Genomic DNA, 15,832 nt, shown 5'->3' on the forward strand with positions numbered 1-15,832 from the left:
AGCTTTAATTCAATCTGACTTGTGTCCTTATAGAGTTGAAGAGATACCAGGGATGTCCACACCCAGGGACGAGGTCATATAAAAGTGGTGAAGGCAATTATCTGCAAGCCAAGGAGAGTGGCCTCAGAGGAAATGAAACCTGCCAACACCTTGATCTTGAACTTCCAGTCTCCAGAACTGTGTTTAAGCAACCTGCTCTGTGGTATTTTGTTATGGCAGCCCTAGCAAATTAATATACCTCTTCTCATTTGGAGGAAATAATTGAAAAACACTTTTGATGTTCTATTCATCACTACTCTCCCAGGAAATTTTTTTTTTAAGATTTTTTTTTTTTTTTTTTTGTCAGAGAGAGAGAAAGAGAGCACACATAAGCAGGGGGAGCAGCAAGCAGAAGGAGAAGCAGGTTCCCTGCTGAACAAGGAGCCCAAACCGGGACAAAAATATGGAACCCTTCACAAATTTGCATGTCATCCTACCACAGGGGCCATGCTAATCTTCTCTGTATTGTTCCAATTTTAGTATATGTGCTGAAGCGAGCACCACCCCACCCCCCAGGAAATAAACTGATGAATTTGTTTGTCCTCAATTTCTATTACTAGTAGACCATATCACTAGTCAAGCCATGTGTATTACTAGTAGACCATATCACTAGTCAAGCCATGATCATGCATTCTGTGTTCTCTCTCCTCCTCCCCCCAACTCCCATAAAAATAATTATCCCTTAAAGCATTGTGGTCATACTTGTTTTCTGCTGCTGCTCATAAAAATGAACTCAAGCCTGTCTTCCAGATACATTTATTCTCTCTCATTTCAGCCTCTTACCTGAACCGTTTTCCCTGATACCAGCAGGTATCAGGAAACTCTGCACTTGGAATATTGGGTATTGGGAATTTGCTTGGTAATTCACAAAATTATTATCTTATTTACTTTGTTTGTTGACTCAAATCTGTAGGAAGAGGAATAAGAAGTAGGGTCTGGTCTTCAATAACTTACCTCAACCCTCTAAAAAGAAATACCCTATCTTATTAATGCTATCTACTAAAGAAGGCCTACTGTAAAGATACAGCAACTATTTCCCGTGTACTTATCCATAAAGAAAACTCCATGGCTAGATAGAATCTGGGGTATCTTTAAAATATATAACTGAGAAGTGCTTAAAATTGGGTTTTATTAAAATGTCGAGATGATTTTTTAGTATGTCCAGTTACCTAATTGTTCTATTTATTTACCAGAAAATTTTATTGTCAAACTAAGGATCATACTTTTTAAAACTAAGTCATAAATTATCTGGTATGGTCCTCAAAAGTAGGCTCTAAATTTAGAAATGATTAAACTGGAATTTCCATAAATCAAGAAACTGTTTTTTATTTACTCAATATACTATATTTGTATGGTTAGAGAATTAAACTGGAAGGATTTTATTGCATTTAAGAATAAACTATAGTTATCATAAAATTAGCAACAAGAAACATGACATTATCAAGTTCTTGAGTTTCTAAATTTAAAATACTGTTATAATCTTATGGGTGGGTGGCAGGGAAATCACATAGACTAAAATAAGCTTAAAAAATTAGAGTAACTAAAATATAGTAAGTTTAACTATTTCTACCTAATATAATGGACCTTACTAGAGCAAGAAAGGAAAGGTATATTTACTGATAAGTACTCCATTTGAATACAAAAAGTATTCATTTTGAGAATGATAATTTTTTTTAGGTAAGTGCATTTTATTGCTTTTTAAAATGGAAAATGGATCACATGGATGTCTAGTGAAAAACTAGTGATTGTACACATACATATAACTCCATTCCTTGCTGCAACCCTAATAAATAACAGTAAAATAATCTGTAAAAACTTATAAGCCCATTAGGAGTAATGGCACATAAGATATAATGGCAGAAATGAAGCAAATAAACCAGAAACTGGATCAACATGGTATAAGGAACCTAGAAAAAAGTTAAGTTGTACTATAAAACACACATGCTAGATTGACATAACATTTTTTAAAATACCAAGTTTGGGCCAGGGTGTGGAGACAATGGAATTCATTCATATATTGCTTGTGAAAGTGTATATTTATACAAACCCTATGGAAAATGGTTTAGTTCAATCTCTCCACTAATTCTGACCTTACACATATTCTACGACCCAGAAATCCTATCCCTATTTATATTTTAAAAAATGTGTCCCTATATGCACATAAGATATTTACAAGAATGTTCATAATGCTGTTATTCATCATAGCTCTCAACTTAAAACAATCAACTTCCATCAATAGCTGAATGGATAAACTGAGGTGTATTTTATATAAGAGAATACAACACATAATGAAAATGAATCAACCCACTGTACAACATGTATTAATCTCTCTCTTTTTTTTTTTTTACAACATGTATTAATCTCAAGTACAATATTGGCTAAAAGAAGTCAGACACTCAAAAGATACTTACTATTTAATAACATTTATACAAAGTTCAAAACAAAATTCATTTATGGACTTATGGGGAAGAAGGCAGAGTAAGAGGATCCTACAATCGCCTCATCCCATGGATACAACTAGATAACACCCACATCAGTATAAATAACCCAGAAAATGACCCAAAGTCTGGCATAGTAGACCCTCCACAGCTAAATGTAGAGAAGAGGCCACATCAAAGAAGATAGGAAGGGAGGAGACAAGGTCACGAGCCAAATAGGGACTGTATGTGAGAGGGACACAGTGGATGTAGAGAGGGGAGAAGACTAGATGTTCCAGGCAACGGGAAACACACTTGAGGAAGGTGAATCCCCCTAACATTTGTCTTTGAAAACCAGAGGGGTGAATAATCAGTAGGACTTAACACCTGCAACTTTAAAAAACAATGGGTTTGGCCCCGGAAGGCAGAGGCCCCACCCTTAAAGGGACAACACAACAAACAGCCCCCTGGGATATAGCATAAAAGCAGCTGTTAAGAAACACCTGGGGTATATGGCAAGATTTATTTACTAATCTCCGAGCATGTGATGGAGGGGCAGGAATCTTCAGGAGACTTCTCTAAGAACAAAAGAGCTGGTTGGCATCATTTCCCTCCCCATCCCCCAACCTGGATACATGAACACCTATGGGAACCAGTACAGCACCAACATTCTCCACCTAGTTTGCTAACTGCATGCCGTGCCCTATGTGCTTCTGTGAATCTACCCTCTCAGACCCAGTGGGCCTTGTCAGTTTTCCCAGGCAGTGCAGGTTTCCTCTCACAGCAGGCCAGCACTAACTTTGCTGGCACTAGGCACCCACCCCTATGTTTTCCTGCAGACTTCTCCCCTAATTCAACCTTGGTCTGAGCCCACCCAAAGTGGTACCACAAGCCTGGCAGTTAGCAGCCACAACGGGGGCCAGCACTACTCCAAAATTACTATGGCCCTGGGGAGATGGGAAGGTAACCACACATGCCAGACCAACTGCAGCCCCAGCAGTGCACTAAGGGAAGATACCTGGTCTGACTGCCAGCCCCACCCACCAATGTAAGATTCTCAGGGGACAACATAGGGAAAGCACCCTGCAGTCCAGTGCTACTGCATCTGGGGCAAGTGCCTGACCTGACTCAACTTAAGACCAAGGTGGCCCCAGACCAGTCCACTAACACAGGGAATGAACCCTGCCCACAATGGGCAAAGAGAGCCACTGTAGATGACTGAAGGCAAATGCAGCCCAGCTACAATAGTAGGGTGCCCACAACACACATAGGAGACACCCCTGAAGTGCCAGGTTCTGGTGAACAAGGGACATTGCATTGCAGGGCATGACAGGACCTCTTCTTCATAAGGCCACTACTTTCAAGAGCAGTGATGTAGCTGACTTTCCTAACACTTAACTTTCCTAACATTAACAGAAATAGACACAGAGTTAGACAAATGAGGAAACAGAGGAACAGGTCCCAAATTAAAGAACAGGACAAATTCACAGCAAGAGAACTAAATGAAATGGAAATAAGTAATATGCCTGAGAGAGAATTTAAAGTAATGGTCAAAAAGATACTCAGTGGAGTTGGGAAAAGAGTAGAGGACCTCAGTGAAACCCTCAACAAAGGGATAGAAAATATAAAAAAGAATCAGTCAGAGATGAAGAATTCAACAACTGAAATTAAAAATAACCATACTGGGGCACCTGGGTGGCTCAGTTGGTTAAGTGTCTGACTCTTAATTTTGGCTCAGGTCATGCTCTCAGGGTCGTGAGATTGAGCCCCACACTGGGCTCTGAACTGGGTGTGGAGCCTGCTTTAGATTCCCTCTCTATCTCTGCCCCTCCCTGCCCCACCCCCCCATACTCGCTGTCTTTGTCTAAAAATATTATACACACACACACACCATATGGAATAAATAGACTAATCAGAAGAATGGATTGGTGACCTGGAGGACAGCAATCAAGTTGCAAAGAGGAGAGAGAAAAAAATGAAAATAGAGTAAGAGAACTCAGGGCCAGAATCAAGCATAATAACATTTGCTATATAGGGATTCCAGAAAAAGAAGACAGAGAAAAGGGGGCTGAAAATTTGAAGAAATAATAGCTAAAACTTCTTGAAGAAGGAAACAAATCCAGATCCAGGAGGCAAAGACAGCCCTCAACAAAATCAACCCAAGGAGGTCCATACCAAGACACATTGTAATTAAAATGGCAAAAAGTAGTGATAAAGAGAGAATTTTAAAAAAGCAGCAAGAGAAAAGAAAACAGTTACATACAGGGGAGACCCCATAAGGTTATCCATTGATTTTCAACAAAAACTTTGCAGGTCAGAAGAGAGTGGCATTATATAGTCAAAGTGCTGAGGGAAAAATCTACAGTCAAGAATACTCTATTCAGCAAGCTGTAATTCAGAATAGGAGAGATAAAGAGTTTCCCAGACAAACAAAAGTTAAAGGAATTCATGACCACTAAACCAGCCCTACAAGAAATATTAGAGGGACTCTGAGTGGAAAGAAAAGACCATAAATAAGGAAAGTAGGAAGCACTAAAGCAATGAAATTAAGTATATCTATAAAAACCAGTTCAGGGATTCACAAAATAAAAGGATGTAAAGTATGACACCATATAGCCAAAACGCAGTGGGGGAAATAAAAATCGATTCAAACATATGTCATCAACTTAACATAGACTGTTATCTGCATAAGATATTATATATAAACCTAATGGTAACCACAAATCAAAAACCAGTAATAGATATGCAAGAACTAAAGAGAAAGAAATCTAAGTATATCATAAAAGCCAACAAATTATAAGAGAAGAGAGCAAGAAAGGAAACAAGAACTATGAAAACAAGCATACAAGAAAAAAGTGGCAATAAGTAACTACCTATCAATAATTACTTTGAATGTAAATGGATTAAATGCTCCAATGAAAAGACATAGGATGACAGAATGAATAAAAAGCCTATAAGAGACTCATTTCAGACTTAAGGACACATGCAGATTGAAAGTGAGGGGATGGAAAAGCATTTATCAAGCAAATGGAAGTGAAAAGAAACCCAGGGTAGCAAAACCTATATCAGACAAAATAGATTTTACAAGAAAGACGATAATAAAAGACAAAGAAGGATGCTATATAATCAAATAGGGAACAATCCAACAAGAAAATTAACAATTATAAATATTTATGCACCCAACATGGAAGCACACAAATACATAAAGCAGCTAATAATAAAGGAAGTAATTGAGAGTAACACAATAATAGTAGAGGACTTAACACCTCACTTACATAAATGAATAGATCATCTAAACAGAAAACCAACAAGGAAATATTGGCTATGAATGACACATTAGACCACATTAGGTGGATCTATCTAAAAGGTATGTTCAGAACATTCCATCCTAAAACAGAATACACATTTTTTTTCAAATATACATGGAACATTCTCCAGAACAGATCACATATTAAGCCACAAAAAAGTCTTAATGAATTAAAAAAGACTGAAGTCACACCAACAGTCTTTTCCAGCCATAACACTATGAAACTAGAAATCAATCACAAGAAAAAATCTGGAAAGAGCACAAATACATGGAGGTTGTGCTAGTAAACAATGAATGGGTTGGGAGGGAGGAGCAAGATGGCGGAGGAGTAGGAGACCTAAATTTTATCTGGTCCCAGGAATTCAGCTAGACAGGGATCAAACCATTCTGAACACCTATGAACTCAACAGGAGATCGAAGAAAATAATAGCAACTCTCTGAACAGAAAAGTGACCACTTTCTGGAAGGTATGACATGCGGAGAAGTGAATCTGAGGCAATATTCGGGAAGATAGACAGCGGGGGATAGAGCTCCCATCAGCTGCTACCGGCAAGTGATAGAGCAGCGGAGCACAAAATCAGAACTTTTAGAAATCTGCTCCGCTGAGGGACATCGCTCCAGTGGCTAAGCGGGGGGTGGAACCCTTGCTGGGACAGTGTGGTCTCAGGACCCTCGGGGTCACAGAAAGACTGGGGGCGCCTGAGTGTGGCAGAGCTCCCAGGTATCGGAGCGGGGAAGCCAGCTGCAGAGATGGAGCCAACGAGTGGGCTCTCAGCTCGGGGTTGCCATAAACTGTGATCCACAACACAGTCAGGCCACTGCTCTTCTAGCAGGCACCCAACAAGCGGCAGATCCAGGGAGACTCCCCTTCCACCCCCGGGAGGAGTGGCGCCGGAGCGCACCACAGGACTCTGCTGGGTTTGGACACTCCACATGGGGTCGTGTGCCAGAGATAGAAATGATCGATCACAGGCCGGGTGAGCACAGTGTAAGGCTGGAGATCAGGGAGAGGGAGTGATTGACTGCTTTTCTCTGGGGTGCACTGAGGAGTGGGGTCCCGAGTTCTCCGTTCCTCCAGGGCGGAGATTGGGAGGCCCCCATTTTCACTCTCATCCTCCAAAGCTGTAGGGAAAGCCTGCAGGGAACAATAGCTCCCGAGAGCAAACCCAAACAGATGGCTTAGCCCGGAGCTGGCAAGGGCGGGGCAATTCCTCCTCAGGCAAAGACATTTGGGAACCATGGCAACAGGCCCCTCCCCCAGAAGAGCAGCAAGAACAGCCTGCCAATGAAATGGATGTTCTTGATGAACATGGATGCAAAAATTCTTACCAAAATACTAGCTAATAGGATCCAACAGTACATTAAAAGGATTATTCACCACAGCCAAGTGGGATTTATCCCTGGGCTGCAAGGTTGGTTCAACATCTGCAAATCAATCAATGTGATAAAATACACTAATTAAAGAAAGAAAAAGAACCATATGATCCTCTCAATAGATGCAGAAAAAAACATCTGACAAAGTATGGCACCCTTACTTGATCAAAACTCTTCAGAGTATAGGGATAGAAGGTACATACCTCAATATCATAAGAGCCATCTATGAAAAACCCACAGCGAGTATCATTCTCAATGGGGAAAAACTGAGAGCTCTCCCCCTAAGGTCAGGAACACAGCAGGGATGTCCACTATCACCAATGCTATTCCACATAGTTTTAGAAGTCCTAGCCACAGCAATCAGACAACAAAAAGAAATAAAAGGCATCTGAATTGGCAAAGAAGTCAAACTCTCACTCTTTGTAGATGATATGATACTTTATGTGGAAAACCCAAAAGACTCCCCCCAAAACTGCTAGAACTCATACAGGAATTCAGTAAAGTGGCAGGATATAAAATCAATGCACAGAAATCAGTGGCATTTCTATACACCACCACCAAGACAGAAGAAAGAGAAATTAAGGAGTCGATTCCATTTACAAATGCACCCAAAACCATAAGATACCTAGGAATAAATCTAACCAAAGAGGCAAAGAATCTGTACTCAGAAAACTACAAAATACTCATGAAAGAAATTGAGGAAGACACAAAGAAATGGAAAAACGTTCCATGCTCATGGATTGGAAGAACAAATATTGTGAAGATGTCAATCCTACCTAGAGCAATCTACACATTCAATGCAATCCCCATCAAAATACCAACTTTTTTCAAAGAAATGGAACAAATAATCCTAAAATTTGTATGGAGCTAGAAAAGACCCTGAGTAGCCAAAGCAATGTTGAAAAAGAAAAGCAAAGCTAGTGGCATCACAATCCCGGACTTCAAGCTCTATCACAAAGCTGTCATCATCAAGACAGTATGGTACTGGCACAAAAACAGACACACAGCTCAATGGAACAGAATAGAGAGCCCAGAAATGGACCCTCAACTCTATGTCAACTAATCTTCGACAAAGCAGGAAAGAATGTCCAGTGGAAAAAAGACAGTCTCTTCAACAAATGGTGTTGGGAAAATTGGACAGCCACATGCAGAAGAATGAAACTGGACCACTTCCTTACACCACACACAAAAATAGACTTAAAATGGTTGAAAGACTTAAATGTGAGACAGGAGTCCATCAAAATTCTAGAGGAGAACACAGGCAGCAACCTCTTTGACCTCAGCCACAGCAAATTCTTCCTAGAAACATCACCAAATACAAGGGAAGCAAGGGCAAAAATGAACTATTGGGACCTCATCAAGATAAGAAGCTTTTGCACAGCAAAAGAAAGAGTCAACAAAACCAAAAGACAACTGACAGAATTGGAGAAGATATTTGCAAACGACATATCAGATAAAGGGCTAGTATCCAAAATCTATAAAGAACTTATCAAACTCAACACCCAAAGAACAAATAATCCAATCAAGAAATGGGCAGAAGACATGAACAGACATTTTTCCAAAGAAGACATCCAAATGGCCAACAGACATGTGAAAAAGTGTTCAATATCACCTGGCATCAGGGAAATCCAAATCAAAACCCTCAATGAGATACCACCTCACAGCAGTCAGAATGGCTAAAATTAACAAGTTAGGAAATGACAGATGTTGGCAGCGATGCGGAGAAAGGGGAACCCTCCTACACTGTTGGTGGGAATGCAAGCTGGTGCAGCCACTCTGGAAAACAGTATGGAGGTTCCTCAAAAAGTTGAAAATAGAGCTACCGTATGACCCAGCAATTGCACTCCTGGGTATTTACCCCAAAGATACAAATGTAGTGATCCGAAGGGGTACATGCACCCCAATGTTTATAGCAGCAATGTCCACAATAGCCAAACTAAGGAAAGAGCCAAGATGTCCATCAACAGATGAATGGATAAAGAAGAGGTGGTATATATACACAATGGAATATTATGCAGCCATCAAAAGGAATGAAATCTTCCCATTTGCAACGACGTGGATGGAACTAGAGGGCATTATGCTGAACGAAATAAGTCAGAGAAAGTCATGTATCATATCACCTCACTGATATGAGGAATTCTTAATCTCAGGAAAGAAACTGATGGTTGCTGGAGGGATGGGGTGGCTGGGTGATAGACACTGTGGAGGGTATGTGCTATGGTGAGTGCTGTGAATTGTGTAAGACTGTTGAATCACAGACCTGTACCTCTGAAACAAGTAATACATTATATGTTAAAAAAAAAAGAAGATAGTAGGAAGGGAAAAATGAAGTGGAGGGGGGGGAATCAGAGGGGGAGACGAACCATGAGAGACTATGGACTCTGAGAAACAAACTGAGGGTTCTAGGGGGGTAGGGTGGGGGGATGGGTTAGCCTGGTGATGGGTATTAAAGAGGGCACGTACTGAATGGAGCTCTGGGTGTTATACGGAAACAATGAATCATGGAATACTACATCAAAAACTAACGATGTAATGTATGGTGATTAACATAACATAATAAAAAACAAAACAAAACAAAACTAAAAAAAATGAATGGGTCAACCAAGAAATCAAAGAGGAAATAAAATAATACATGGAGACAAATGAAAATGAGAACACAGTTGTCCAAATCATTTGGCGTGCAGCAAAAGCAGTTCTAAGTGGGAAGTTTATAGCAATACAGGCTTACCTCAGGAAGAAAAATCTCAACTATATAACATAACCTTAGACTTAAAGGAGCTAGAAAAGAGAATAAAACCTCAAAACCAGAAGCAGGGAGGAAATAATAAAGAACAGAAATGAGTGAAATAGCTACTAAAAAAATCTATAGAACAGATTGATGAAACCAGGACCGATTCTTTGAAAAAAATCAACAAAATTGATAAACCTTTAGCCAGACATATAAAGAGAGATAGAAAGATGGATAGAGAAACCACTCAATCAGAAATTATAGTGGAGAAATAACAACCAGCACCACAGAAATACAAAGGGTTAAAACATATTATGAAAAATTATGTGCCAACAAATATTACAACCTAAAAGAAATGGATAAACATACTCAATGGGGATAAACTGAGAGCTTTTCCCCTAAGATCAGGAAAAAGAAAAGAATGTACACTCTCACCCTTTTTATTCAATACAGTACTGGAAGACCTAGTCACGGCAATCAGAAAATAAACAAAAATAAAAGGCATCCGTGGAATATTATGCAGCCATCAAAAGGAATGAACTCTTGCCATTTGCAACGACGTGGATGGAATTGGAGGGAATTATGCTGAGCGAAATAAGTCAATCAGAGAAAGACATGTATCATATGCTCTCACTGATATGAGGAATTCTTAATCTCAGGAAAGAAACTGAGGGTTGCTGGAGTGGTGGGGGTGGGAGGGATGGGGTGGCTGGGTAATAGACATTGGGGAGGGTATCTGCTATGGTGAGCACTGTGAATTGTGTAAGACAGTTGAATCACAGAACTGTACCTCTGAAACAAATAATACATTATAGATTAAAAAAAAAAAGAAGATAGTAGGAAGGGAAAAATGAAGGGGGGGAAATTGGAGGGGGAGACGAACCATGAGAGACTATGGACTCTGAGAAACAAACTGAGGGTTCTAGAGGGGAGGGGGGTGGGGGGATGGGTTAGCCTGGTGATGGGTATTAAAGAGAGCACTTAGTGCATGGAGCACTGGGTGTTATATGAAAACAATATCATGTAACACTACATCAAAAACTAATGATGTAATGTATGGTGATTAACATAACATAATAAAATTTTTAAAAATGTAAAAGAAAAAATAAAGGCATCCAAATCTGTGTGGAAGAAGTAAAACTTTCACTCTCTGTAGATGCCATGATACTATATATAGAAAACCCTAAAGACACCATCAAAAAACCATTAGTACTGATAAATGAATTCAGAACATTCACAGGATGCAAAATCAATATACAGAAATCTGTTGCATTTCTATACACTAATAATGAAGTAACAGAAAAAGAAATTCACAGTCCCATTAACTATACTGAAATTATATTAATAAAACAAAAACAAAGGCAGAAAATAATCCCATTTACAATTCCAAAAAGATAAATACCTAGGAATACACTTAACCAAGGAGGTAAAAGACCTGTACTCTGAAAACTATAAAACACTGATGAAAGAGATTAAAGATGTCACAAATAAATGGAAAAATATTCCATGCTCATGGATGTTAAAATATCCATAATACCCAAAGCAGTCTATGGATTTATTGCAATCCCTCTCAAAATACCATACAGCATTTTTTAAGAACTAGAAAAAATAATCCTGAAATTTGTATGGATGGAACTACAAAAGACCTCAAATAGCCAAAGCAACCTTGAAAAAGAAGAACAAAATTGGAGGTATCATAATTCCAGCTTTCAAGACATACTGCAAAGCTATAGTAATCAAAACAGAATGGTACTAGCACCCAAAAAAAGAAAAAAAAAAGACACATAAATCAATGAAACAGAAGAGATAGTCCCAAAATAAATGCACAATATAGTCCATCTTCAACAAAGGAGGCAAGAACATGCAATGGGGAAAATAGTCTCTTCAAGAAATGGTGCTGGGAAAACTGGACAGCTTCATGCAAAAGAAAAAAAAACTGGACTACTTTCCTATGCCATACACAAACATAAACTCAAAATGGGTTAAGGACCTAAATTTGAGACCTGAAACCACAGAATTCCTAGAGGAGAGCACAGGCAGTAATTTCTTGACATCAGCTATAGCAACATTTTTTTAGATAGGTCTCCTTTGGCCAGGGAAATAAAAGCAAAACAAACTATTGGAACTACACCAAGATAAGAAGCTTTTGCAGAGCAAAGGAAACAATAAACAAAAGGACAACCTACTGAATGGGAGAAGATATTTGCAAATTATATGTCCAACAAGGGGATAACACTCAGAATATTTAAAGGACTTACAGATTTCAACACCAAAAAAAAAAAAAAAAAATCAATTAGAAATGGGCAGAAGACATGAACATGTATTTCTCCAAAGATGACATACAGTGAAAAGATTTTGAACATCACTAATAATTAGGGAAATGCAAATCAAAAACACAATGACACCAGTCAGAATGCTAAAATCAAAACCACAAGAAACAAGTGTTGGCAAAGATGTGGAGAAAAAGGAACCCTCATGCACTGTTGGTGGGAATGCAAACTGATGCATGACCCCCATTCTCTTTGGAGGTACCAATCCATCTCCTGAGGAAGGTTTGGGAGATGAATTTGACCTCATAGATCATTCTGACTTACACATTTTGGACTTTAGCCCTAGTCTGAAGACTCTGTAAACTGGCCGTGATTCAGTATAACCTGGACCAGTCCTGTTTGCCCCATGACATCAGGTGGGAGCTGAATGCCATGACCACCAACAGCAATATCAGTTGCCCCATCGTCTCCTCCCATGGGTAGGAGAAAGTGGCTGCTGCCTCCCTTTCCTGAGCCTGCTATTCTCTTCACTGCCCCTTCCCATCCCTCACCTGCCTGCCCCTTTGGACCCTGGACTCGGTATACCTCTGCGTGGAGTTGTTGGACTAGAGGTGTTTCCTGTGCTGTGAACTCTGTGGGGAGCTGTAGGGGGGAGGGCGAGATCACTCCCCCCCCCTTGGGCCAAGGGCCCCTTCCCCTTGGTGCTCTGTCCCATACACCTCCTTCCAACTGCTCCTGGATCTCTGCTCTGCCGCAGGCCAGCCAGGCTCTGCTGGGAAGCAAAGGAAATGGGGAGAAGGGAGAAGCAAGCAGTGTCTGAGCCTCAGGAGCTTCCCCCAACCCTTGTTTCCACCCCCTCCCCCGCTTGAGCCATGAGCATCGATTGGGAGCTGAGAGGAGTTGCAGCTGTTGCCATGAAACCTCCTTCTCCCTGACCTGGGGAGGCGAGGACCAGCAGATAATCCCACCCTTCCCTGACCTGTTGCTGTTCCCTGGCACTCCCAGCCAGGTCAGATTTTATAAAAATGAATTAAAAATCTCCAAAAAAACCCAAAAAAACAAAAAAACTGGAAAACAATATGGTGATTCCCCAAAAAGTTAAAAACAGAGTTACCATACAATCCAGTAATTCTATTACTGGGTATTTACCCAAAGAAAGTAAAAGCATTAATTCAAAAAGATACAAGAACCCCTATGTTTACTGCTGCATTATTTGCCATTGCCAAGGTATGGAAGTAGTCCAAGTGTTCACTGATAGGTGAATGGATAAAGAAGAGATGGCATATATATATACAATGGAATAACACTCAGCCATAAAAGAGAAGGAAATCTAGCCATTTTTCAGCAAAATGTATGGATCTAGAGAATATAATGCTAAGGGAAATAGGATAATAAGAGACAAATACCATATGATTTCACTCATATATGGAATTCAAAATATAAAACAAATGAACAATGAAAAAACGGACCAAAAAAACCCAGGCTGTTAAATATAGAGAACTGACGGTTGCCAGAGGAGTAGGGGGTTGGGGATGAATGAAATAGGTTAAGAAGATTAAGAATACATTTATCATGATGAGCACTGAGTAATGTGTAAGATTGAGTCACTATATCATACACTGCAAACTAATATAACGATATTTCTTATCTATACTGGAATTAAAATTTTAAAATTGATTCATGTTTTTAGAAGGTGGACTAGTGACCTCAGAAAGAAATAAGGTTTAGTGATTGGACATAAGAGGAATTCTGCATTGTTGATTATATTTTACCTCTTTACTTAGGTGAAGACATGAACGTATTAAGTCTGTAATAATGTATTAAGTTGTACAATGATAGTTTTACATAACTTTTCTAAAACTTTCTGAATATTTTATTGAATAATATTTAAATAGGAATAGATTTTAAAAAGAGGTGATTTTGGTCAACTAAATATGGTGCATTATGTTAAGCAGGATAAATCATTAGATTTAGCAGTAAGGTAAGAAGAATGCTAATGATGTCCATGACAAGAACAGTTCTATAGAATGATGGAAACCAAACCCCACAGCATTTGATGAAAAAGAGAATGTAAATTTAGGAAGTAGAAATATTAATTATAGTTAGTTTTTTCCTAAAAGTTTTACCATGAAAGGAGAAGATTTGAAAAATAGAGGTCAAGAAAGCTCTACAGCATGTTCATAAGCAGGTGAGAATACACAATGGAGAAGGAAAAAATCCATAAAGCAAGGAAAGAGCACAGCTGCAGGGACAAGAGAATGTGTGAGAGAAGGGAACTAGAGCCTTAGTAAATAGTACTTCCATGGCAATAGATGGGTAGGCAAGGAGTTTCAGCACAGATGCTGGTATGATAGGTTTAGTACAATGAAGACCAGGGAGTTTATATGTTTGCTTTACCTGTGAGTTAAGAGGAATGAGAGTAAAAGAAGTATCAGGAAAGAAGAGAGGGTTTGATATGGTCATTTTGGAAAGAGGAGAAGGGATAGTTGAAGTGATGCTCAGTAATATGGTTTTCTTTACCATTACTGTGTAATTGCAAACGTTAAGTAATTTTTAGAGATTTAAAAAGACACTGTCCTTGTTTATAAAAAGTTATCAATTTAGAAGTGTTACATTTTTTTTTTAAAGATTTTGATTTATTTGAGAGAGAGTGTGCACAAGTGGGGGGAAGGTGCAGAGAGAGAGGGAGAAGACTACTCCCCACTGAGTGCAGAGCTCAATGCAATGTGGGGCTTGACCCAGGCCTCCATCCCAGGACCCTGGGATCACAACCTGAGCCAAAGGCAGACACCTAACCGGCCGAGCCACCCAGTCTCCCCAGAAAGTGTTTAATTCTTAAAATTAGCCTCTGGTTAGAAGCTGGAGAGGCCCTTTGAACTTTTCCTTAAATTGAGCTAAACAAGTATCTAGAAGAACAATAAGGTTGTGCTATTACCTAAGTTTAAAACAATTTTCATGATGTTAAAAAAAGAGGATACATGTTGCTAATATTAAATTGAATTGGTATCATCAGTTATATATACAATGTATTTATTGATTATTAGAATAGGATTGGAGAGTTCAAAAGTTATGATTAGGAAAGAAATAAAAGATGAACATACCATCTTTAGGATGTTTTCTGTCAAGCAGGGAAGATATATTTTGAAAGTTGTAAGTATCACAAAATAGATACAAAGCACAGTGCTTAGTGATGGTAGTTGTAACAAAGTAATTAACTCTTTCTTGAGGCAACTACATATTTCAGAGCCTTAACACAAAGAAGCAAACACCATGCCTTTCTCAGATTTCTGACTAATTGATCCATTCAACAATATCGAGCACCAGTTACATACTAGGTTTTTACATGATGGCGATAGAATAGTAAATGAGATAGATATCATCCTTGTCCTGAAGTGGCTTACCTTCCATTAGTGGAGAGGAATAATGAACAGCCAAATTATATCATCTAGAGATAGATATTATAAAGAAGTTATAAACTCTCATACAAAGCTGGAAAGGCAAGGCAACCAAGTAGGATTTACTATAATCAAAGAAAACAATGGCAAGGTACAAGGAAAAAGAAGGGAAAGGGAATAAGATTAAAGACAAGTAGGGTAAAGTCATAAACCTTTTGAATATTATATGAAAAGTGAGTTTTATTCTGAAGGCTCTGTGAAACTATGAAGGGTATCAAGCAAGGGTATAACTTAGACTTATT

General features: G+C 39.0%; 1 non-coding gene across 1 annotated transcript; it reads right to left on the reverse strand.

Annotated features, from left to right (window-relative positions):
* Positions 1-436: 436 nt before the first annotated feature.
* LOC116640149 lies at positions 437-540 on the reverse strand. The gene has a single exon (XR_004300976.1). It is a non-coding gene; the product is annotated as a U6 spliceosomal RNA (small nuclear RNA).
* Positions 541-15,832: the final 15,292 nt, after the last annotated feature.

Source organism: Phoca vitulina, unplaced genomic scaffold, assembly GCF_004348235.1.
Source record: "Phoca vitulina isolate PV1807 unplaced genomic scaffold, GSC_HSeal_1.0 scaffold19, whole genome shotgun sequence".
NCBI classification, from domain to species: Eukaryota; Metazoa; Chordata; class Mammalia; order Carnivora; family Phocidae; genus Phoca; species Phoca vitulina.